The following is a 26,345-nucleotide window of genomic DNA, read 5'->3' on the forward strand; positions in this document are numbered from 1 at the left end:
AGGAGAAAAGCTTTGCAACTACTGGGTATAATTTCGGGCATATTACTCAGATGACTTAGACTTAAACCCATCTCTATTGAATCACTGATGTTTCTTGAAGGCAAATGACATGGAAATCTTACACTGACATTAGTGTTTAACATTAGTGGTATTAGCACCTTACAAAGTCACCTTTTTGCTGCAAATCCAGCGCATTATGTCCTTCAAGTCACTGAGATTTGATTTTTTTGAACTTTAGTTTATAAGCTAGATGTGTGTGCACAGCGATGTTGGGATGTTTGACTTTGGAACTAAATCCACGATGATAATGCCAGTAGGTGTTCATAAAAATAGTTGGTTGAATATTGCAAGTTAAACTCTTGGAAGAAAACAGTTGGTGCCAGTATACTGTAGCAGAAGAAAGAGGTGCAAATGGTGAAAGCGATATTGATGGGAATTTGGCATTTTTTTGTTAATCCATTCCAGCTATTTAATGCCAAAGAATGTAAAGGATTCTGAAGATTGTGCCAAATGATTACGGTTAGCAAAGAATAAACGCTATTAGCTGATACTGTAAGAAGTGTGACTGATCTTACTAGAAATGTGTATGTGCTCTTGACTTAAGAAGAGTTTAACTGACACTTTAACACAAGATGACTTGATGAAGTATTAAGATCAGGCTCTCGTTGCTCTTTTCTCTTTCCCTATTCACTTATCTCTCATATCACTCATTAAAAACGTAATATTCATCAAGCGCCCGGTGTTAGCACGGTTGGCATTAGCCCATTTCCTGGAGATCATTGGAGGATGCCTTTGGAACACTTGTGCTCCTCTTGCTCCCTTTCATTTGCTGCATGTGGAGTGGCCCACTTAATGCATTGTAATGGTTGACCATTATTTACGCAGGGGATAAACAAAGAGAAGCGAGGAATTGATGGAGTAATCCACTCTTGCAGTCATTAGGCATTGAGATGGAGGAGCTGGTGGAAGCAGGCTCCTCTTTATGCCTCTCGAGGTGAGCAGCTAATGGAAATGGGACTCATTAAGGCACCTTATACTCCGACGCACCCAAGATCATGAGGAATTGCTAATTGATTGTTGTTAGCGTTCTCGCAATGAGACGCTCTGCCTGTTTTCTCATTTGTTATGAACGGCTTTGTTTTCTTCCCCCCGTCTCCTTCACTTCATTATTGATGTTGCTGTTTATCTTTCTTGTTGCCCGTTTTGTATCGAAAGTCCTCTGCGACTGAGTCGTACTAATGCTGTTATACCTGGTTAGTTGTAACAACCACAAGCATAAGGAATCCCACATGTGTAAGTCTGTATCAAATCTGTAATTAAAAAAAAAAAAGTATATACGCCACACCCTCTAATGGTTTTATGTGCATCAAGCTGTGTAAGTATGTGTAAAAGTGCACATGAAGACAACGGGCTTTATACAGCAAGGCCATGGTTGAATGGCAGGGAGAGGCAGATCTTCTTGTGATGCTTAGTGGCTCTGGAAATTCCTTCTGCTTTGCTCTGTACCCAGCAGAGTGTGTTCATCTCAGCCTTTAATCATTTTCCCCTCCCAGTAGTAATGTGCTCTCTTTTTACTCCCTGAATTCCTCTGTGTATATGTCCGCTACCTCCCCCTTTCTTCTCTCACACTGCCTTTTCTTTTTCCTTATTATGAGACAGAGGAGGAAATAATAAGGGAGGGAGATGAAGAATGGGGCTGAAAATGCAAATACAGGTTATTTCTTTGGACTGATCAGAGCTCATTACACCCTCCACTCCTTTGCAGCTGGCTCGAGGATCTGCCTGTTTCTCTGCCTTGCCTGACTTCATTAGTTTATGGCAGACCCTCCTCAGCTCTCAGGTCGGTGAAGCAGTAAAAACAGCCAGGTGACTAAAGAGGAATCCCTGGCTGGAGGGCACAGAATTTGCTTTGCAGATTAAGCTGGACAGAGAAGGGGAGGAAGGAGGCATCATTTTTATGTTTGTGGACAGACAGTGCAGCGTTTCTTTGCTTCAGCGCTCTGCCAGCAAGCATACACCTCTATCTCTATCTCCCTCGTGGGAGTTGCTACCACCTTCTTGCTCTGATAGGGAAAGACTGGAAACAAAGGAAGACAAATACAAGCACCCTCTTGGGCCGCTCTTACTTTTGAAACAAGATATACTATAGAGAAAGAGGAGTAGGAGGAGAAACAATATTGAAGCCATCAATTCATGCAGTACTCGGGAGCATCAACTCACTCTTTGGAACTGGAAAAACACAACCATTTAAAGTGAAACCCTGGTTTTATACAGTTTGGGTCCCATTTTGGGGATCTGGCCTGCCAGTTCTATCAGTAATAGTAACACTGAATTACATAACAATTAGTTAAAGTTTGAGCTATTCCTCTCTATTGGAAGGAATTTGGATCACTTCAACTGTTTCACTTCTTTAGGCTATCTGCTATACAAACTGATGCTAGAGGGCAAACACACTGGGAAGTTATGCACAGCAGGACGTAAATTTCCTGCATTTGCATAAATAAAACACATAATTGATGGTTGCTGTGATGTTGATGTTGTAGCACAGAACATGCATACAGCAGCACCTTTTTGCACAAGAGTGACTTTGTATATTATGGAGCTGATGTGTGTGTGTGTGTGTGTGTGTGTGTGTGTGTGTGTGTGTGTGCCCCACACACAGTAATTACAGCAGTGGTGGTTAACTAGGCGCCTGCATTTGTGTTAATCAGCTGAGAGTGAAGATTGGGGAGCTAACTGAGCTGCTACCTCATGCCCTCTAAATGTATCATGGTAAATGGCATTATCTGTAAACCTCTAATCATCCCTACGGCACTGCTGTGATGCATTTTATGTGACAACATGTGTCCGATGCTTTCACTCAACGTGGGTGTCACATGAGGCCAGCAGTATATGTGTGCTGGAAGAATGTAAATAGTTGCACAGTGAAAGAATTGCAGTATATACAATATATCCGTACTCCAGTAAATTGGATAGAATGAATTAGTTCTAAATAACCTTCAGAGGATACTTTTAACATAAGGACACCTTAAGTAAGGTTTAGGCTAGAGCCGCACCGTTTGCAATATCCTGGGCCAATTCAGAGTATTTATTTATTCTTTGTTAAGGTCAAAGCTGCCAATTCTTACTTTTTTTTACAGTAATCATCTGCATACAAAATCATTTTTATCATTTTCTTTTCGTCTGAGCACTCAACTGTAGAAAACAAGACCATAAAAGCCTCCAAGTTCTTGAATAGAGGTATCTGTCAAAGATCCAGCAGAAAATTAATTACAGTATACCCCCCTTTACAAATCATAGATTCTTAACGTCTTTCTTTTTTTTTTTTTTACTCACCTTGAAATTTACAAGTGCATGAGAGAAAGCAAAAATTCAAAATCTGAAGGAAAAAAAACGTATCTTAGAATAAAGTGCTGTGCTTGTGCCCAATGAAATGAAATCAAATGCATCAGATAATAAAAAAAAGAAGAAGAAAACTGTGAATCTGTACGTTTTTGTCAATTAGCGTGTTTACTGATGGAGAAAAAAAGACTTCTGATATGTGCTATGCGCACAAAACAATTTGTGGAGAAATGGATTGGTCGACCTTATAATCCATCCAATTCCAGTAAACAGTTGATCAATTAGCACATCCCGTGTTTAGACGTTTAAAACCACGCTCACATAACGCTCCAACCTCATCATGAAGGAACACCCTTTTCTGTTGAAAGTCATCACGAAAACTAGTCTGCCATTCCTGCTTTTACCATTTCTCATTTGACTTTAACCATCGCTGTTGGGTGGCTTTTATGATGCCGAGATCTGTGTCTTGAGCCCTTCTCACTAGAGATGCGCGGATGACGTATTTTCCCATCCGCAACCGCTGCAAAAAATATATATCCGCCCGCTATCCATTTGCACAAACATTTTTTCACCGATTTTCAAAACCGAACCCGCCCGCCATCCGCCGATAGGTATCTATTGAAGGTGCCTTGGCTATTTGTATCGGCTTTTTCAAACAGCGTAGTTCATTATATCTTGCCAATAAGTCCGCCTACTACTATGTAGTGGATAACATATACGCATTCACAAGTTTTGCAAATCACATACTGGTGTCATCCGAATTGATCACCTCGTGGAATTTTTCCCAAACGGCACTTTTCAGGTTTCGTTTTAAGATCACCCGTCTTAAGCCTCTCTCGCACTAACTTTGCTGCCGCTGCCATCTTTGATCTTTGTCATAATGTATGTTTTCGTTCGTTACCTTTGGAAAATTATGTGTTTTTTTTGTTTGTTTTTTTCAGTGCTTCAACCGCAACCCGCCCGAATTTAATTAAAATACGATTTTTCGGCGTGTCATCCGCCCGATCCGCGGTTAATCCGCGGGCTCCGCGGATTCAACCGCCAACCGCGCATCTCTACTTCTCACACGTGCGCTGCATTTTATGAATCAGGTGACAATTGAACGTGTTGATGTCACGTGAACTAGTGCTTTTCCATAACAATTTGAGACAGATATCTAGGTCGGACCTCGCAACATATAGGATTAATTTTTCATATGATCAGCTGTTCAGAAGAATCCGAGAGGTTGCTTGTTTCAGGTTACTCACTCTTTCATTGTCATTGTAAAGGCATGTCTTAATGAAGGGTGAGGAACACTGACAGAGAGTGACCAATGTGTGAATGACTGAATGCCATCGCTTTAACAGACTGATGAAGTCATTAATGTTACGTATCTCAAAACGTCTTCAGTTGGTCCTGGATTAACAAGAGGATTGTTTTCTTTTTTTTTCTTTTAAAGGTCATTTTAAGACTTGTATGTAAATTGATTTTGTACAGCAAACAACATAATCATCAAAAGGATGCAAAAGGATGCAAAAGTAGCCGCGTGTTTTTCTGAGCGCTATTTATCACTTTCACTAATTGTTTTCATTGAAACCTCTTTAATCCCTTTCCTGCTCCATTTGTTCACAAGCTTCATGTCCACACGCTTTCAAATCCTACTGTATTCACCAGTTTAAATGCAAATGAGGCCCACTGGGTATAACAGCCCCTGAGAGCTGGCTGGGTGGATGGGATACCGTGTGGCTTTCAAGAGCTTTGCCCATGGCGTTAGACCAGAGCCAGGTGAGCGTTTCTTCCCAGGTGTCCCTCTCATGGCATTGTCCAGGCTTGGCAAGTGGCAACCGTCTTACAAAACTCTTCTTCTGGCTTACCGTTGAAGTTCATGACCACTGTGTGCAGAATGACATGTATCCAGTAAACGAGTTGCCGACATGGGAGGAATGAGTCTGTCCAGCTCCAGTGGCTGTAGCAACAGAGGGGATTTTGACTCCATGAGGACCCAATTAAACCTGGGAGGGCCTCTCTGAAGGAATAATAACAATGATAAATGCACCTCTGTGGTCGGTTTAAAAGAGGCAGGGAGAAATGTTTCATTGTGCTTGCCTGCCTTGACACAATTTACTTCTGGTTTTTGCAGTATCAGGAGGAAAATCTCACCTTCCGAAAGAAGCCTGGTATCATATTAAAAGCTCTTTGATGACATAGCTTTATGCTACATCGAAGTGCACCTGCATGTGCTTTGAATTGAGTTTTGGAGTGGGGACGATCCCAGATGTAAAAATCATTTCTATGTTTTTATGTGTGCGCATCCATATTTTCAGCAAATTTGTGTGTACATATTATCAACACTTTAGGGGAGTTTAGCATAAAAACAAAGAGGCCATTTGATAGAAAATAAGATATTTATTAATTTAGAGGAAAACATCAAAGCTTAAACACATTATTGCACACAACATCTGATGTTTCAGTTACAATTTCAGATGGTATCACACCAAAGTGTGTCATAGACCCGCCTGTTTAGTACAAACTGCTCACCAGAGCAAGGACAATAGTATTTGATTCTTTCATATAGTTATATTATTATTATACATAGGGGACCATTTGAAACGGTCTGTCTGAACTCAAATAATGTTCTTTTCGAACCCCGCCCAAGTTGTTTGTGTGACACAGAATTAACTAAACAGCAACTACAAAAACAAAGTATTTAGCAAAAGTAAATCATACTACAAAAAACAGTCCCAAACGTTACTCAAACGGCAGCCTCAAAGGAAAAAGTGTTTGTTGTATTCTTCAGTCACCCATGAAATCTGTAAATGCTGACTTATCATGCTGTATCTGCACACACACACGCACGTCGTTTCATGCTTACACGTGTACTTTACACGCAAAGATGACTCAAAATGTGAAAACATTCTCTTCAAGTGGACCAATGGGTCGATTACCCACTTGCAAACTCAGTGTGTTTTTCACTGTCAGGAGATAATTTACAGAAAACTCCTTTAATTAGATAACAGGACACTGTATTTCAGATTTGCACTTTGCCTGCAGTTTATCAATTACTCCTTGTGGTTTTATACTGTCAGTCAGTCTTTGTCTGGGCGCTGGAGCCTCCTCTTCACCGCGCCGCAGAGCCGTGTTATTGTACTTAAACAAATCAATTCTGTTGCAGTTGGGCTTTTTTTCCTCCATCCCCCGTCATTATGAACTGTTTGCAGTGCAGAGCACATTGATTTTTCACAGCCCTGGAAAAGCTGTTGATGAATAGCACAGAGGTATCTGGGGAGAATCTGGCTTTAAAAAGGAGGCACCCAGTGTCAGCCCCCTCCTCCTTCCCCTTTCTGTCGACCCATTGAGCCGCCAGCGCTCCTCCACTTTCTCTTTTCAGAGAGCAGTACTTCCAGCAGGGGAAAAAATGCAGCTTGAAAAATCTTCCAATCTTAAAGAAAGAGGATTAAAAAAGCTCAAGGCGCAAGGGACCGCCCTCTCTCCATGAATGTGAAAATACACCTTGTTGTTTATACAGTTTTTATATTTGGAGCATTAGCCTTGTAATTTCAACCTAAGCATGAGGTCAGGAGAAACCAGAGGAGTTCTGGCAAGGGAAAAAAATGGCATGACATAATGTGTATCACCATGCAGATGCCTGATGAAAATGATACTTCAGCATTACAGAGCTATGGACAAAAAAAAGTTAACATTCATACGTTCACAAAGGAAGATAAAGTCCAATCTGTATTTATTTATTTTTTTATTCCTCGGTTCAACGTACAATTCAACTCTGTGTAAATTTCATGACTCAACATTTAGGCTGTAGATGAAAAGATCCATTGCTGTTGTCCTAAAACGTTTCGTCTCATGATCTTTGAACAATGGAGAATTTAAAGAATAACTAAATGCAAAAACAAAGCTGCTACTGAAAGCTCTGTTACCTTAGAATTCTTATCTGTAAGCACTATCTTAATCGTTCCCTTTATGAAAGGAAGGTCCTTGGTTTACTCTTAACTTACCCTCTGATGACCTTCTCTTAAGACAAGAATAGATTTCGACATTCAAGTGGAACATTTTGTTCCATTTACATTCAAAGTTTTTATGCACAGAGGTCCTTCATCTATCTGATAATTCATCCATTTGTATTGAATCCAGCCAACATTCATTATGTTAGTAGTTGTAACTTCTCACATTGATGAAATAGAAATAGCTTATTGGTGTCAGTGCAGTGCTATACTATAGCTGATTTATTTTTTAACTGGATTATATCTGATACTTTCTTTACCTTTTGCACTTCACTTATAAATCAAGTGATGATTTTCAAGGGTCTGAATGCCAACAACTCTGCCTCTCAGGCAAAGTGCTAAGCTACAGTGATGGCCTGTCTTAATAGGCTTATCTGCCAATTGGGAGTGAATTGTGATTGTGCCATGGCAGTGAACTTACTCTGCTGTGGATGTTTATGATGCCGCTCTGATCATGTGAAGTATCGGCTGCTCTTTTGATTTGTCCTTCATGGGCACAAGAGCGTGAAGGAGCTTATCTGTGCAGAGAGGAAGAGTATCACTGGCACAGATGGAAGCCACTCAAAGCCCAAAGGAATCTGTGAGAAGTGATCGACATTGAATGGGCTTGATTTTCACGAAAGAATATGCAAATGTGAAAAACTTCAGTGTTTGGAGATCAGTGTATAATGTAACGGTGATTGATATATTTTCTTGTCTTCCTCTAATTTTCTTTAGGGATAGAAGAGGTGAGGTGCTGGAGTGTTTCTCCTCCTGCTGTGTGAATGGGTGGGGGGGTCCTTTGTGGTGACAAATCAAGGACTGAAAACAACAAAGGTGGGTTTTATTTTTCTTCACTTTTTTTTTTTTCTTGCTTATGTATTGGGATATACAAAGCCCAGCTGATGTCAGTGTTATTGAATTGTGCACCCGAATTTTAAACAATTTTTGGATTAGTAGTGAGAACCGTGGTTGTTGAATGCAAGGTAGCAGCTTTTAATATTGAGGTGCTGCATTATGTGAATGTCTTTAAATACATCAACTATTATGTTAGATACGTACACCCCTTTTAAAACTGTTGTAATACTACATTCTCTGTCAGTCATGTGCACCTAATCTTGTGTACCCTCAAGCCATGGTTATTGAAATTGACAACACTACTGTAAAAGATCTCATATGTTCTCGGCTTTGTAGACGTAGTACCAGTATATTGCCAACTTAGCAGCTTTGTCCCAAGATGTAGCAACTTTTTTTAGCACGGCATTTTCTGCTGAAAGTAGTTGGTAACACTAAAAACAAGTCATTTTGACTTGAAACGGGGTCGTGTTTACTGTTCCCATGAGAAAAATCCATATGACTGTCACCCTCTTGTTTTAGTCACAACTCAGTAAGTTGAGATTTTCCAAAAACCCAGAATTCATGAAGCATTTGCTGACGTAGCAGAAGGGTCGTTCCGCTGTGATTGATGGTTAGGTAGATCAGGTCAGAAAGCAGAGCAAATCTAATCTAGATGGGATAACATGTTACCGGCAAGCACTTTGTGTAGCTGACTTCCAGTATTGTATATTAGAGCCTACAAACTCGCAAGGCATCATCATTTGTTAACTTGGCCTAGCTTAACACTCCTATTTCACCCTCCTCAGTCATTATATAAACTGTTCCTCAACGAAGAAATGTTTTAGAGCTTTGTCAGACCCAGTTAGGTGGTACAAATGCATATTATGTGTTACGAATGATATAGTGCATCTTATGTAATTTAAAAGTAGGTTTATGTTAAAAAACGCTTATTGTTGTGTTAGCAGCAAAGGTAACGAGGTAGCTTACTTATAGCTAGCATGATAGCTGTCTGAGAAATCTTCAACAGTTCTTTGATGTGTTAACCTGTGAACAAAATGGCAAGCAAGTGCACATAAACAGGAAATTCAAATACACTTTAAGAGCTTCTGTGACTGACTAATATGTCAGAGGCTTGATAACATATTCAGTGTGGTAATTATGCTGTTATTTTCAAAGCAGCACAAAATATCAGCAACATAATTTCACCTCTTTGAATCGGATTGGTGGATTTTCTTATTAAATAGCTTCAGAGCACATGTGTGCACACAATCTTTTGCTATTGTTTTTAACCCTTGAGATTTACACGGCTTTGTAAGGACATTCCAAAGATGCTGCTTTGCCTGAAATATTTTACAGATGGAATAAAACGGCTTAGCACTGAAAACTGATATCAGCCCCCCCTCCATCAGTACAGTGGTTTAAAGACCACATCTTTGTCTACTCTGACATCTGCTGTCCTCCACCATCCTCATGTGATGGCTGCCAGTTGTGTGTGGCCAATGGCGACTTTGCTCACAGAACATGTTGGTTTCATCAGGAGCTCCTGGGGGGGCTGTGAGTAACAAAGTGCTTATGTTCCCTATGCAGTCTGAGCACGCACACACACACACACACACACACACACACGCACAGAAGGTCATGACAATCCTTTTCATCAGCAAGCCGCAATATGCAGTATGTTTTTCAGTATGCATTCCACTAAAAGTGAGAATTATCTAGTGAAGAGGGAATGTAATTGGTTTGTCCAACGTATTATACAATACAGCCATGGATGAGGAATTAGGACAGCCAGGACACACGCACACACTCACTGACTAGATAAGAGGGGTTAATCTTGATTAAAGCAGTGTGAATGCTGAGAAATACGGTGCCCTGACAAACATCTGCCTGCCACACAGCTGAGTGGGATAAACCAAAGTGATTATTGTGGAAATGTCAGGCGAGGTAGACAGTGATAGCAAGTGAAACGGAGGGGGATGTGACACAAACGGGGACATGAAATGAGAGCTTCGCAGTCAGTTCTCTACCTGTCAGTGACAGACTTTTTTCTTGCACTGCTGCCTTTGTTGGGTGGGGGGCAAGTGAGGCTTGCTTGAAATGCCACAGTAAAAAAAATAGATAAATAAGAAACACGACATTTGAGGATGGCCATATGATATTCGCAGAGCCAATATTTTAAACTCTGCAGTTAAGAAGTATTATAACATCATTCTTCATTCATTCTTTTTCTATTCTTTAGTCCTTGGAAATTAGAATACAAATACTACTTTAAGGGTTCATGAAATTGCTCTTCTTGTTTTGGTTTTATTTCACTGATGTCTGAAGTTTGCTGGGTTGGTCTATTTCTCTGTAACACCAATGTTGGCCCTAATGAGTAACTGCTTTCTTCTGTTAAATGTGAAGGTGCACACATTCTGTTAACTTCTGTAAAGGAAAAAGGGGGAGGAAAAAAATCCCCTTCCTGTCAGTGGTCTCTCTTTCTCTCTGTTCTTGTGAGATCTGGAACTGATAACTGAGAGGCCTCTGGTAACTGAACAGGAAGGAGAGAGGGCCTGGCCCCTGAGCCCCTGCCTCTGCACACATGTCCACCTCCCCTCCTCGGGCAAACAAAGAGAGCAGAGCCTGCCACTTAACTTCAGGTTTGAAAACATTCAAGCCTATAAGGAGAATAATCATCACTTGCAAGAGTTAATGCTTATACTGAGGAGATTTTTGTTGAATACAAAACAGAGAGGCATTTTGTCTTTGATTAAAGACTATGGCCAAATTAACATTTTGCAACAGTTTCACACCCACCACTCACAATTTCCTTGTTCCTCTGGCCAGTGTTAAGTCAAGTACAAGTGAGTTAAACAAGTGCAGAACTTGGCTGTTCATTTGAAAAGCCCAGAGCCCTGAATGAGAAGCTGTCACAAACTGTGTGCAATGATTCTGTTGTAAATCAAATCAAGTCAAATCAAATTTATTTGTATAGCACATTTCATGAACAAAACAATTCAAAGTGCTTTACAGATAATAAAAGCATTGCAGCAGGGAGTGGAAGAAGCATTAAAAATACATAAAAGAATATAAAGAGAAACAAATAATATAATTTAAATGAATTTATAAATTAAAAGATATCGTGCAGATTTCGTGCATAGACACATGAGAAAACAAATGTTTTTAACCTGGATTGAACCTGGATCCACTTGTTTGCTAACCTGGTTCTCACGCAGATGGATGTTTCTCATCCATCTGGAATTGTGTCGGTTGCCTAGCTGTTCTCTGCTGTGAGTAGGCGGGGATTGTATTCAAAAACCTCTCGAACCTGATTGGAGAATTCAATGTGTGTGTCACGTACTACTTTGACCAATCATATCGAAAGCGGACGTGACGCGTTGGAGCGCGACCAGTCTCTCGGTCTGTGGTGGAAAATAAACAAAACACAACAGCAGCGAGCAAAGCAGGAGCTAGCAGCAGCTAATCGTTGTCGCGCCGGATGCTACGTCATACCTGTTAACACCCCACCCCACGATTGTGATTGGATCTAGGCATAGAGGCGGGCCCGTTAATGGGGTAACCGAAGACTTCGGGCTCAACAAGGCGCGCCCAGACCCTCGTGCGAGCTCACGAAGTGTAACGAAGATGCACGAAGCACGAAGCACGAAGGGTCTGCGTGAGAGCCAGGCTACTTGTTTGCAGCATGACAGCTCAATGTTGTAGTGTGTTTCCTGAAGCTGGAGCTTTACTGGAAGGACTGAACAAACTTGCAATGTGCTATAGAGCATCAGTTTTGTGAATATAACAAAAATATGTTCAGACCACTATGGTAAGCTATCGCCTGAACAGTTACAGGACGCAAATGAGCTCTAGATGCTGCAAGATTACACATTCTGTGTGAAAGGGGCTACACAAGTGCTTGATCTCAATAAGAAACCAGAACAAGGCGATTTAAGGATTTCACACAAAGTTTTTGTGTCACCTTGACTCAAAGGTTCGTTGTTGACATGTAGCAGATTTGTGATTGCCCTGTACAGAGCTGTATGAGTAAGTGGGCATGAAGAGATAACACAGGGTTTCCTTCTTGCACTGTGTTGGGAGATTCAGATCTTTTTTCTTTTTTTTTCTTTCTCAGACCTTAACAGTAACGTGGATTTTCACTTGAATTTTAACTCGTATTCTTCACAATATCTGCAGTTTGTGCAGTCTTTTTCAAAACGGCAATGGGGGTGGTATGCCCGTGAGAAAGCTCGAGATAACGTGCCAGGGTGACGGTTGAATTATTAGCCCATTAGTCAACACAGAGAAATAAGGCTGGATGAACAAGCCGTCTGTCAAGAAAGCATATCTTTTATTGCGGATAGCCCTCCGTAACTACCACCCAGGATTCTTGTAGGTCTTTCCCACTGCTGCTGGAACTGCAGGGTCAGGGCCAGAGAGCACAGCCGGAGCCATCCTGGTGGTCCTTGTTTTTGCGGATGACCTGTCTGCCTGTCCTAGGAACGGAGCAACATAACAGCAGCAGAACTCAGTGTACTTGACTAAAAATAGATGCACTGTCATCTCCGCTTTCCCTTACAACACATACAAACAGGGACGCATGCGCTCATGCTTGCACATGCACCCCAACCTGTTGCAGGCACATGTCCTCAGAGGTGACGGCAACCACTGCTAACTTGTCAGTATGTGTTTGATTGACAGGGCGACTGCAGCAGCACAGTGTGTCTGTGTATTCAGGACAGATGTTCTCCGCAGCCCGCTCTGATGGGCTGAGTTGACGTACACCAGGAGTAAGCCATTAAACAACACTTGGCTCTGAGATTAACTTCCCCACTCTGCTTTGACCCTGCTGAATCAGACCTTTACATATCATGAGTCTTTGTATAAGCTATCTGCGTAGCTCCACACAGAGAAAGACACTGGAAAGAGAATGATAACTGTTAAACAAATGAAGCAGTACTTGATTCCTTTGATTCTAAATTAAACCTGATATCACTCTGACGTACCATTCACGGATAGCTTGTCAATTTCCTGCTTATGATAAATGGCCTGAATAAGCTATGCTTCATGAACGAACAAATTAATTAATGACAGCCTGTAATATATTTAAGAACACTTGGCATTGAAATGTCAGCTGGTGAATTGTCTACCTTCCCGCTGCTTTTTGAAATGCGACCACTTTAACCTTTCTGCTGCTACTATTGAATTTCTTTGTCAGTGAAAGCAGCAGCTGAAGTCTCATGAAATTGTTACTTTTTTTTTTTTGACCATGACCCAACGAGCTTGGCTGGGATCCACACAGCTTCTGTTAAATGTTTTATTTGTAATATGTCTCGGTAAAGCTAATGAAAAGATGATAGAGGCAGCGCTGCAGGGCCTTGAATTAGCACATCAGCTGTTCCGACTGCCATTAAAGTGGCCCAGTCTGCAGATGTATTTACAGCAGTAGAACAAATATAAGTGCAGATCCTTTATACTGCAGTTGAGGACCACAGGTTTTTGTACACCATTTTGGGTCAACTTATTTGACAAGTATAATTACTTGTGCTTTTGGGATATTAACTTTTTGCAGTAATTGCTGTAATTTATATTTTTAGTCAAATGAAAAAGCGATGGTCATAGGGATGACTCTCCAAGTGCCAGTGGAGGTTTGATTGAATCTGAGCTTGTAAAAAGGACAAAGGTCTGTGCAGTGATCACATGCAGGTACGTTATGGACACTTCAGGTATACTGTGTTTACTCCATCTTGTGTAAAGGAATCCTCCCACAGTTATAATTTAACCTCAATAGCTAGAATTAAAAGACGTGTCCCATAAACAATGATAATTAAAAAAAAGTAATTGCACTCCAAGTTTGTACACTGTCTTTATTTCAAGGCTGCAGTTTCTCAGTTTCTCAGTTTCATCGCTCTCATGGTTTAGATTTCTCTGCAACAGACAGCTGTTCTCAGCTTAGAAAATCTACAGGCTGACTCCACCCTACCAGTCAGATTAAATTTCAACGGATGGTGTGGTGTATATAGTGGAGTGTGAATCCATCAAATTGCTCTTAGAAGTTGGTGGAGACCAAAACCCGAGCTAAAAGAGCACACATTTTTGAGCTTTCAAACACAACTCCAAATTAGCGCTAATGTTGATCAGTGACTGGAAGGGTAGAGAAAAAGTCTTTTTTTCATCAATTTGCTGTATCCATTTCTTTACATGTCAATTCCCATCTTGTTTCCACTCTGAGGTGACCCAGAAAAACACATTTATTACATGTTGAAGCAAAGTGTGCTTGCTTGCACGGAGCTAGAAGAGAAGGTCGATGCCGTTCTTGTGTCATTGGTTCAACGTGGGATTGGAAAACACTTAGCCAGGCTTTCTCCGGAGTTACTGTTTCGTAAGTGTGCTCTACAGTGGGTGTGATGACCCTGTTTTTTTTTAAGATTTTTGCTAAACAGCACTTTGTTTTGTAAAGTACACTTAAAGTACACAAGGAACCTGATCGAGGGTTTTTGCAATGAAGCCAGATCTTGTGAAAACAATTCAGGAATTTACAGCAAGCCTGCTGATAGTCATCCATTTCAGGCTTGGATGGTTTGATCTTTTTTATTTTTTTGTTTTGGATCAAAGGTGATGATAAGGACGATGGTTCTGAGGGAATGATTGAGTCATCTGGGCAAAAAGCTGTTTTATGTGCCGCCTCTCCCTCTATTAATGGCTGATTATGATGAGTGCAGGCTGTAAGTGAGTGCAATTGACAGTGGAGTTTGAGCTTCCTCGGGGAGGACGGAGAAAGACTGAAACCAAGCAGAGGGAGGCAGGCAGCAGGGTGGCCATAAAACATTCATGCACCTGGGGACTCTTTGCATAAGAGTAACACACTCAGCCAGTAATGAAATAAAGAGCAGAGGACTTCTAATGGCTCTGTTTGTTCTTTAATCTAGCTTTTTATACGCTGCATTAAAATTGCATACAGTGATATAATGAGAAAATATTAGTTACCTTTTGAATAATCTTAATCTGGTGAGCTGCAAGATAATTAGGGCCACAAGTAAGTGGCTGATCATAGCTGAAAGCTGGACAGCAGAAGATGAGCTATTCCCAGCCCTTGATGGATCTACTTGGAACTATCGACGTGATGACAGCGTGCCAAATGTGGACATCCCCAGTTGCACTGGTTTAACATTTGTCCCTCCTAAACACATCTTGTAGCCGCAAGCTTACTCGAGGACAGAAAAGGCGAGTGGGAATCAGAGGAATGGCAAGATGAAGAGGAGTAAAAGGGAGAAGTAATATTTAGACAGCTGCACGTGTAGAGCCGTCCATCGCTGTCTGCAGAATGGGGGGAAGAAATGAAGAGATATTTTGGTGTCCTCAGCAAGGCCTCAGACAAACTCCTGCTGCAGTATTGATGTCGCTGCACCCTCCTGACAGCACACTGTAAATCACAAGTCACAGTTATCTATAGATTTACAAACACCTGCTACCTCGCTCTCCATGCCACTGCAGTATATTATCTATCTGAGCTGAACAAACAGAGAACCTGCTCAAACATTTTTTTAAGGTTATACATTGGAGTAGCGCTATCTGGGAGCTCATTGTCCAAGTCTCTGTCTCAATGCCGTAACTGTGGTTGTGTGAGACAGCTGGTCACATGTCTGCAGTCCTGTGCTAGACTGGCCCTGTGCCTTGAGGTGGTGGATGGCAGCTGACTGCTCTGATTCACTGGGAACTCAACTTGTGCGCTGTATGTCTCACAAAGGATTGACTCATGGGGAGTTGACGCAAGCTTTTTCACTGTCCATTTTATTTGAACTTTTTGTTTGACTCCTTTGTTGCCTCTATGCCTAGATGGAGACAGTACTCTTTTCTGTCATACTTTTAGGCGTATGAGTGGTCGGTTTCCCTCACGTAACGTGTCTTGCCCAAGAGAGGATGTGGACAGCAAGTCATTCTTGTAACTTCTTCCCACCTGACATGCACCAAACACCAACACCACAAACACCAAATTGCACAAGGTTTCAAGGCTTATTTTTTGACAACAAGTGCACAAGGTTTAATAATCTTAGGGTGAAAAAAAAATTTGAACCCCAAGTTGAATACAATTCAACGTTTAGTCCAAGGTGTCAAATACTTCCATTTGGCACACAAGTGGCTCTTCACCACGACGTGCTGGCTGCAGCAATATTAGACAGCAATCAAATGCTCTGTTGACATGCTTTTCTTAAGACTGAGCAACAACGTCTAATTAAGGAGGTGGGAGAGGTGTTGATCGTATAAGGTAATAATACTTGGTTTATAGTGCACCTTTAAAAAGCACATTATGAAGTGCTTTGCAGATAAAATCAGACAGAAATAAGCAAATAATAAAAATACAACGACAGTAGTTTGAAGCACTTTAGCAGGTTGAATGGTAGATGCAGGACTTTCACTTAATTTTGCCTTTAGATTGTGGCTCAGGTTCCTTGTGAATCCTGTGTGAGGCTTGTTTTTAAGTTTTGTTCTCAGTTTTTGTGGTTAAGTTAAGGCATCAAAATGACTTGGTTAGGGTAGCCCCCCTTCTTTTTTCTGGCTTCAAATTTAACACTTTAATTAAACATCAAGGGGTCTTGGAAAGAGTGTCTTAACATGTCACAAGTGTATCAACACTATCTATTAAAAGAAAAGGATAATGAGAGAATGAATAAAGACTGAAAATTATGGTGATGGACGCTGAAAGCTGCTTTGACCTATAAGCCTTCAAAACAACATTTTTTTGTGTGTAAGAACTGCAGTGCTGTGTTAGTGTGTCATTATTTTCTGAACACAGTGAGGAATTGGGCTGAAATGTATTCTACCAGTGTGGCACCTCGTTACACTACGCTGCATGTTGATAAGTCAATCTCATGTTAGTGTAGTGGGTGGGTGGGGGCGGATGGGGGTTTGTTGTGGATTTTTTGTTTTTCTTTGACCCACCATCTTTCTGAAGATGGCTATGTATGTAAACTCTGAAATTTATAGAAGTAAAGACAAAAGATAATGGTAGAATTGTGTGCTCCTCCAGCATTGTATGTTTTATAACTGGGTTTTGTAGCCCTTTTTCTTTTTTTAATCTCTTTCCTGTTCCTTCATGTGATCACCTCTGTCTTGGCTACTTTGTGCCTGGTGACAGCGTACAGCAACACAGCATTAAATCTCTACCTGCGGTCACTCCCGCTCCCCTATCATGTAATAACATGTGCAACAGCCGTGCAGCCGCCATTAATTGCTGCTGGATATTAGAGCAAGGTCTCTCAAGACACTGACCTTGCTTTAGCCAATCATATCAGAGCGTGTTACCAGGCTGAGCTGTGATCAGAGGAGTCCCCCCAGCATGAACAGGGGGAATCAATTATTCAGACTGGCTGCTTGCACCTTTTACTGGACACCATGTTTAATGACATCCATGATGGCATCAATGTGAGAGATTAATTGTGATGTGAGACTATCAAAGCAGAAAAGACACAAAAGACGCCCAAATGGCTCACTATATACCTGTTACAAAACACAAAGAGAGCGACGGGTGCAAGCATCCAGATTTTAAATTTTATATTGACAACCTGTCAGGTTTCATTGAACATTTTAAAAGAGAGGGAAGTTATAAGAAAATTAAGATATTCCTGTGTAAATTAGGAAAAACATTTTTTTCCCCAAATACTCCTTGGTGTTCTTAATCCAGGATAGCCAGCTTTTGTGGCAGTAATTGGTCAATTTTGCATTTTTCACTTTTTACTATTTAGATTAATATTGTAAACAATGTGTAATAGATGCATATGGTGCTCTGATGTATTAGAGGCATGCAGCAAAAGAAAAACTGTCAAGGACTGCAGCTCCCACAGCTTTTGTGTGTAAACCGCTGTAAATAGTGCTGAGCAGCAGCAAGGTTACTGACTCTAGTTGCATCTGCATTATGCTAATGTAATGAGAGCAGGAAGCCAATGGAGGCTGGTTGCTCTACGCTATGGGGGACACAAACACAAGAGTCATCATGTAAATGATCAGGATGGCTGATTGCTCAAAAACAAAAGTTTAGCAGGAGATAAGCAGCCAAACAGGACCTCACCTCCACTGGCAGGCCACATTCTAATGTTGAGCTGTTCTTTGATATTTCTCTTTCTACCCAAATGTTCTTATCGCAGCCCGCAAGCAAACATGCAAACAATCTGGCCTGTGTGTTTCCAGTCACATGGGCCGGGAGAGCGGGAGAGTCAGCGTCTGTCCTGGTATTTCCTGGGGCTTCGTAAACATACTCTCGCTGTCTCCCTTTCTTTTTCTCTCCGTCACATACGCATACTTACATATACACACACACAATGTCAAGCAACGATAATAACAATGTAACGGTGATGTATATTTGAAAAACAAGGTACATGCCATAGAGGGCAGAAATAAAGTAAAACTAAAACATGAAATGAGGCAGAACGGACTACAGTTCAGAGCAGCAATTAAAGTTTATTAGTTCAAGCTTGTAATGGTAATGAAATTGTTACTTAAAAGCAATATTCATACATCATCACTTACTTAAGCTTGCATGTCTGCATGTTTTAAAGACTCAGGACACTATATCTCGCATTTGTTATTGTTTTAAATGGACAAACTGCTTCCAACTTGTTAACAATTAGACTAATCTTTTAATTTATTAACAATTAACGTCCACTTTTTATAAAACTAAAATCATATATTTAGCAGTTACACCATAGTCACTGAGGCCTTTAATGGGTGTTGTTTGTGTGAGAATATGATCATGGCTGTGCTAACCAATGGCTCTGCATTAAATCATTACTCGACTTAACCAGTTGAAATGTGTGTGTGTGTGTACATGCACATTGCATGGCTCCTCTAACTGATTTGGAGTGTTAAAGTGCCGGGTTCAATGTATACACTAATCAAAACCTTACAGGCTGCTGTTAAATGGTAAAGAATGATTTTATGTGGCTTACAGTCTTACTTAATGTGGGTTATTTTGTGTGTCTTAGTTGTGTGCTCTATAGAGTGATAAAACACTTAGTATGAATGCAGGTGATTGGATCTAAAGCTGCCAAGTTTGAGTAAAACTAAAAAAAAAACTAAAATTGTGAGCCATTAGCCCATGTTTCGACCTCCTCCTGCATTAAGCGCTGTTAGTATCTCCAACCACTAATCTCCCTTTTTACCCATTTAGTTGCCATCTAACATAATTTCATGGTGTTGATACAGAATCTAAAAATTCAATAGCTGAACATGTATGCTGGGATTATAATTTAGAGTCTCTGTGGGGGATGTAGGTCAACTGAAAGACTATTTTCTCAAATATTGTAATCCCCATTTGTTCTGGTTTTTCACCACAGCTTTCAGGTCTTTTGTCTGGCTACAATGCCCTGAGCAGGACAGTGCTTCTTAATGCTCTTGTCTCGAATTCTATGCTGCTTTGTTAATTTGCTTTTAAAGTTGGTTTCTTTACTGCTTTATACTCCTCTTATTTGAACCGGACTCTATAAAACACAAGCTAATTTTACTTGAGCTTGAACTTTTGCTCCTTTAGTTGACTGCTGTGCTCTGTTGTCTTGCAAGAACCAAAGAGGGTCATGTATATGGTTGAACTGGGGAAAAGGGTCAGCAGGATATACCCATTTAACCTTTCTAGAGCCTAGCTAAGAGAAAGGAAGTCATTCATTTAGTTTCCAGTGATAAAAGCCTGGCGAATAGTTAAACTGGGTCTTAGCAGCAATGCTTAGCAAACAAATTGGGTGCCTGTATCTCTAGGCTTGAGGAATAGTTTTGTGAAACCATGCATGAACAGGAAAAATTGATTTGTTTATATATCATCTCAGCATAATGGGTTTTTCCCCTGATTCAGTGACAAAACCTGATGTAGGAGGAGAAGGGAAGGATTATTCTACTCGCTGGCATGTTCATATTCTGTCCCTGTATTGTCTAGACCTGATAACAAGTATGGCACAAGACAAAGCTGTCCATTGTGGAAAGAGCTTTTTTAATAAAAGTCATTACTCTGAATCAATGCTCCCAAGAGAAACGACAGGCTCAAACAGCACACACAGATGTAAAGGGTTACGTCAAAATATTTAAAAGCCCGAGGCTTCTTCTTGATGCTTCAGCAGGCTAAAGTAAATGCAGCATACCTGCAATTATTTGGATGCTTATACTCAGCTTGCAGAATTCTTCTGACGTCTGTCACACCTTGCTGAGTTGGGACAGAAAAAAGATTAAATGATGTGAAATTGTTTTTGAGGGTCTTGCTTACCCAATGAAATACAATTTGACACATGCCTCTAGTAGCCATGCTGAGAGCTTTGGTTATATTTGTACAGGTTTGACACCAAATTCAGTTGAAGTGAATGGAATTCAACTTCTCTGTGCTTTAAGTATTGGAAACATATGTTTAAACAATTTGAGGAAGGTATCCTTTCAGATAAAATGACACAGCATTTTATGAATAATGTACAGACTTCTCTGCTAACAGTAGATTGAATATAGATCGTCAAGGGTAATAGATGCTCAAGTCTGTAATGCAAACTTTTTAATCTTTTACTGATCTTAACATAGCAGTGTGGTTCTTTAAACCCCAGTAAACAGTGGCAATACAAAAATAAACAGCAAACACATTTATAAAGAATTACTTCTTTTTTTTTAAAGCTCCGAAACTTAAACTAATACAAGAAAAGCAATGGTAATGATACAATAATGATACACAACAACTCGAAATAAAACCATGTAAAAAAAAGGGGAAAAAAAGAAAAATCGATCAAAACTAAATTGATTTATTTAAATAGCACTAAAAGTGAAATGGTGTCAGAGGGACATGCACTCCAGGTTCTTTGGTGAAAGTCCTGTCTTTGAATCTGGACTTGCCTGAAGCTTCTTCACTTTGCAAAGAGAAAGAAGTACAGCCTCTACTGTGAAACTAAGCACCATGTTGCCGAGGTTTGTACTCACAGCAGGAGGGACAATGATTACAACATCCTGCTGAAAATACACATGATAACATCATGATTCGGCTGATAACATTTAAAACGCATTTTTGAATGCAGATTGTATTTGTGTGTTTTTTTTATTTTTTATCATTTCTTACACATCAACTGTGTGGGAAAAAAACTGAGCAACTAAATGTATGCATGTGATGTCAAAGTGGCAACATGCAGTTTGCTGCTTTTTAGTCTGGTACAAATAAAGTTTAGCCTTGTTTCGCTTGAAAGATCTGACATTGCTTCCACTGGATAAGTGTGGTGGAATTTAATATGTTGCCTCCAGTACTGTAAGTAACTTTCTAGAGCCCAAACAGTTGTGAGTAGTCCAACGACAACAGTTCACAATGAGGCTTGTGGCTGCAGACATCTCCAAGATAAATATATTCAAAACTATTTAACTAAGACTGTAGCACTGGAAGAACCCACTTTTATTTGTCTATGTCAGACTGCGGAGGCCTGGTATTAGCTTAGGCTGAACATTAAAATGCATTTCATGTGAAAGGACTACTGTGGACAGTCTTTGTGGACACCAAAGACAAGTTAAAGTAGCTAACATCTCTTTCATTGCACTCATGGACACGTGAGTGAAGTGAGGAGATGCACAATGTGCAACAAGTCATTTTTGGTGAGTCATTCCTTGGAGAAGCCTGAGAACAGAAGCATCAGAACAGAAAAAGAAAGCCCTTGTAACCATGTCCTCCATTCATTAAACCATTGCTGCCGGTCTGAAATTGTCATCAGCACGATATCTGTCTTGGGTGGTTACACACGACAGCAGCATGTGTATGTATGGACAGCTCATTTATCTCTGCCTTCTGTCCCTCATGTTGAATGTTTATAAACACAGGTCAAATAAGATCTATAAAATGTACAGTCCGAATATGTGTTTTGCTGGCTATGGAGGTCAGAGCTGGATGTTCTGAAAAGTCTCCATCTGTCTGCATGACTGCTTGGTGTACGTGGACCTGTGTGGCGGTGGATCTGCTCGAAGGCTTGGTAGAGACGGGCTGGGGGGGAGCAGTAGAAGTAAGGGAGGGCTGTTTCTGTAAATAGCCCACCCTGCATTAAGACCGTGCAGTCCTGACCTCGCCAGCCAGGCTACCGCTCACATTTCTTCACAACGCGGGAGGCTGAAGTCAATGCCCACTGTTTCTGCACTTTATCCAGGTCAAATCTGAGCCACTCTCACTGGTAAATCACTGGCGCTGGTGACCCCAGTGCTCCCCTCGCTGCCTGGCAGTGTCAAAATAACACAGGCAGCTCTGCGGTGGGCCTTCGCTGCTCTGCCTGCTGTTATGAAATCATGCTGCCCTCATTTGGGTCTGTAAATATCTAGACTGAGATAAATTTTCAGATCAAAACAAAAGTGCCGGCTTGATGTGATTTTCCGTCTTTCTCCACATTAAGCTGTTAAAAGAGAGTCTGCCTCGCAGCGTAAGTGCAGTAGTTATGTGTGTGTGTGCTCAGAAGTAGGTCATTGATTTGGAACTTGGACACTGATTATGTGCTGGCCTAGAAATGGGCTATAATCGGTGTCTCTCATACCAAAACAGCTTTTTATAAGTGGCAGCTATTTCAAGGTCAGGAAACAGTAGCGTCATATTGCTACATACACAGACAGACTGTTTATCCCTTTCTCAGCTTTTCACAGATTGTTGTTTAGAGTATATTCAATCTTTTAGAGATTGCTCAATTTAGGATCCATTACCTGAGAGGAAAGAGTCTGAATATCATGTTCATCTCTCTTTATACGGCTAGAATGTGCCGAACCTGCAGGCATGCCCTGTTCTGCCCTCGATGAGGGTATGATGTACTCATTTGGATGCCATTTGAGCCAATAATGTAAATATTTGTGGTCTTTGAACAAGCCAAGACATGATCTAATCTGTCTCCGACATTAAGTCTCCAGCCAGAATGCTCTCCTGGAACACGTGTACAAAGGGAGTTTTCTTCATGGCCATGCTGGGGTGAATCAAAGCTGGGAATTAACTGTCAGCTAGCATCATCACAACTCCCTGTCTCTGTCTCTCCTCATAGCTTGGAGGGAGCACTGCATTAGTTTCTGCAGTGGATTTTCTTCAAGCACCCTAAGGATGAGGCCTTGATATTGCTTTGTAAATGTAACTCAGTATAGATTCAGCTCTGCTTACAGTGCAAGCTGTTGTTTTGCTTGAAGAACTAGCTATACTTGGTGAAGGTTGTACGAGGTCATAAGGGCATGCTTGTGTACTTTCTCCTCTCTTTTTCAGTCTTTTATAGTGTGGCTGAAGAATAAACACGGGGAGTGTACTCGTGTGAATGGAGATCTTATTTTCAAAGGGGCTGTGTTCCCTGGTGTGTTGTTGTGCTGTTGCATGGTTAAGGGAGCATCTTTTCATAATGATATCCGGAAGAACTCCAAAGAACGAATCGGATTTTGCATATCATCTCGGGTTTGCATGAGAGCAGCCCTGCAATGGCTCCACCTCGCCTCCATGTGTCCCACATGAAAGATCCTCAAGCTCTCAGCATGCCTGTTTAAATGAGCCCTCACCATGTTTGCATTTGTTTAGGCAGAAAGGCAGCAACCAACAAGCAGGCACAGACAAAATCCTATCAAAAAATGACATCAGCCGCAACAGCTGCAGGCTGTGGCACAGCGAGGAGATGGAGGGAGAGAAGGAGGGAAATAGAGGGAGGAGAACAATTGACCAGAAGCGACACGGGAAAGAGAGGTGACCTGATTGCTCAGCTGGCCAAGAGCACGGGAAGGAAGCAGCAGGAAAGGCTGGTCCCCAGTCTGGCTTGGCTCTATGCTGCTTCTGATGGGTCCCTCTGTGGCCTTCCTCTCCTCCCTTTCCACCACCGCGCCCCTGCCCCCAACCTCCTTCCCGCACTGCTGCCTGTCACGGCTCACTACGTCGGAACAAAATGATCAGCTCTCACCTCCTCATGAACACGGGTCATCATGGTAGCCACGCAAAGGCTGAGCCCTTTGTATTAGATAGGGATCACTGATATGTGGGAGGAGGAGCTGCTGCAGAAGGCTGGAGAAGTCAATATTGTTTTTGGTTTTTATAGCACAAATATGCCAGGGCTTTTAATGTTTATTATTTTATTTGTTAGTGATGGCCTTGAGGTTAGCAATTTTGTGGCACTATTAATTTCACCCCACCTCTCTTGAGGAATTATTGGATGTTTGTCTGTGTTATGATTCCTCTCTCAACAAGGAAGTACATCGAGGACGGCTTTCACTATTCCTGTTGCTGGTAATGTAATTAATTTTAATCGCAGTCATCGTAATAGCTTTTCAGATCAAATACCCAGGAGCAGTCCTAACAAAATAATCCAATCCTCTGAAAAACAAACACCCAAACTCTCCCTCTGTGTTTGGCTTTGGCTCGAAGAGAAGAGCAGTCAGTTGGATTGTGTGTGGGGGGAGTGAAGGGGGGAGGCACATCAGAAAACAGAAGGACCTGCACATTTGCATACCTTTTTAGCATGTGGCTGAGGGAGCCTTTATTAAATTCAACCCCCCTGTGTGGTTGGCCCTGTCGTGGGGGGAGGGGCAGAGGAACTTACATGGAGGTAGAGGAGGGGTGGTCTCATTTTGGAGACAGGAGGCACCATCTGAGCTAGCAGACAAATGATGTTTCCAGACATGAGAACAAGGTGGCAGCAGCGGTTTTTCAGCCCCGTAGTGGTGCAACTCCCTCCTGAAACTCTCCTCCTTCAGTTTGGGTATGGGGTCATTCAGAAACCAATATTTGCCAGAAGCTGACAGTCTCTTTAGCCCCAAATTAATAGCCTCGAAATGATTCGTCAATCAACAGAGAATTAATCTTTAACACTTCTGTTAACACTTAATTGATTCCAATGTTCTAGCCTCTTAAATGTAAGAATTACCCACTTTTCTCTTTTTTGAATAATTGTATACTGGATATATTTTGGCACTTTGCTACTTCTTCTGGACAAAACTATTTTACGGATTGTACCTGGATGCCTGCCCTGCATCTCAAAACATTACGAAAATCGAAATATGGATAAACTCGATGATATTAAATGGGACAATTTTATATGCATACATTTAACACAGGAGATTATCTTTACCATAAGGTGATGAAGGTATGTTCGAACACTTCACATCATCGCACTGCGCATGTTTACATACATTAGAATAACAATTACAATAGAATGTCTTGAACGTTTTCTGTCAGAGTCCACAGCATTGTGGCATCGGACATATTTCAGTCAATAACTGTTATCCATTCCTGCGCATTTATATTTTTACAAGGACGGCGGTCCAATCAAATCGGCAGGTCGAGCAATGACTCTAGCTCAACTCAACTCTGAATGTACTGCTGATAACTCACGATGAAATGTTGCCCAAAAACATTTAAAATGATGCAAGAAAGCAAAATTGTCAACACGAGGAGCTGAAACTGAATTTTGAGTGCTTCAGAGCAAAGAAATATATTATTAAATTGAATTGCATACAATAATACTTGGGCTGCACAGCTGTGTGGTGGTGTTTGAATCCCAGCCGGGACCTTTCTGTGTGGAGTTTGTGTGTAGTTTCTCTTGGTACTTCATCCAAAGACAAGCATGTTAGGTTAATTGGTGATTCAAAAACTGACCTTAGAAGTGAGTGTGCATGGTTGTTTGTCTTGTATGTCTCTGTGTTGGCCTTGCGATAGACTGACAGGGTGTACCCTGCCTTTCACCCAATGGCAGCTGGGGTAGGCTCCAGCCCCTTCATGACCCTGAATTGGATTAAACGGGTGTAGAAAAAGAATGAATAATACTTCTCATCCCAAATTGGGAAATTATTTAAAGATCAAAGAAGTTTTGCATGTATCTTGATGTAAATTGAAGGTTTGCAAACCTGCGTGTTAGCACAACCATCATCTTTTGTCTCCACAAGAAAAAAAGAGAAAGAAAGAGATGAAAAACTATTAGATAGAATTGGATAAGAGCACAAAGGTGCTTTGTGTTTGTGTACATCTGTGCGTGTAATGTATCTAAGGTGAAGTGGGGCAAGCCCGGCAAGGTATAAATATCTGTCTAAGCAAGCTCAGGCATTTTGTGGTTGTGTATTTCCCAAGGAGGAAGGTAAGATTATGAACCAGTCCAATGAAGTGAGGCTTTCCCCTCCCTGACCAGGATGAACTGTTAGCATGCTATGCTAGTTAGCCCGTTAGCAGTTTTTTTTCTTCTTATAATTGCCTTAAACAATTATGAGGTCACAATATCAAAAGCTATCATT

General features: G+C 41.1%; 1 protein-coding gene across 2 annotated transcripts in view; it reads left to right on the top strand.

The window, feature by feature from the left end:
- The window catches only part of LOC142373479 (zinc finger MIZ domain-containing protein 1-like), a 112,684-nt gene that overhangs the window by 24,100 nt on the left and 62,239 nt on the right, over positions 1-26,345 (top strand). For both annotated transcript variants that reach the window (XM_075456746.1, XM_075456747.1), the window contains exon 2: positions 8,055-8,153. The gene's annotated coding sequence lies outside the window, so the exon portion shown is untranslated. The remainder of the gene's footprint in view (positions 1-8,054; positions 8,154-26,345) is intronic.

This window comes from Odontesthes bonariensis, chromosome 23, assembly GCF_027942865.1.
Source record: "Odontesthes bonariensis isolate fOdoBon6 chromosome 23, fOdoBon6.hap1, whole genome shotgun sequence".
NCBI lineage: Eukaryota > Metazoa > Chordata > Actinopteri > Atheriniformes > Atherinopsidae > Odontesthes > Odontesthes bonariensis.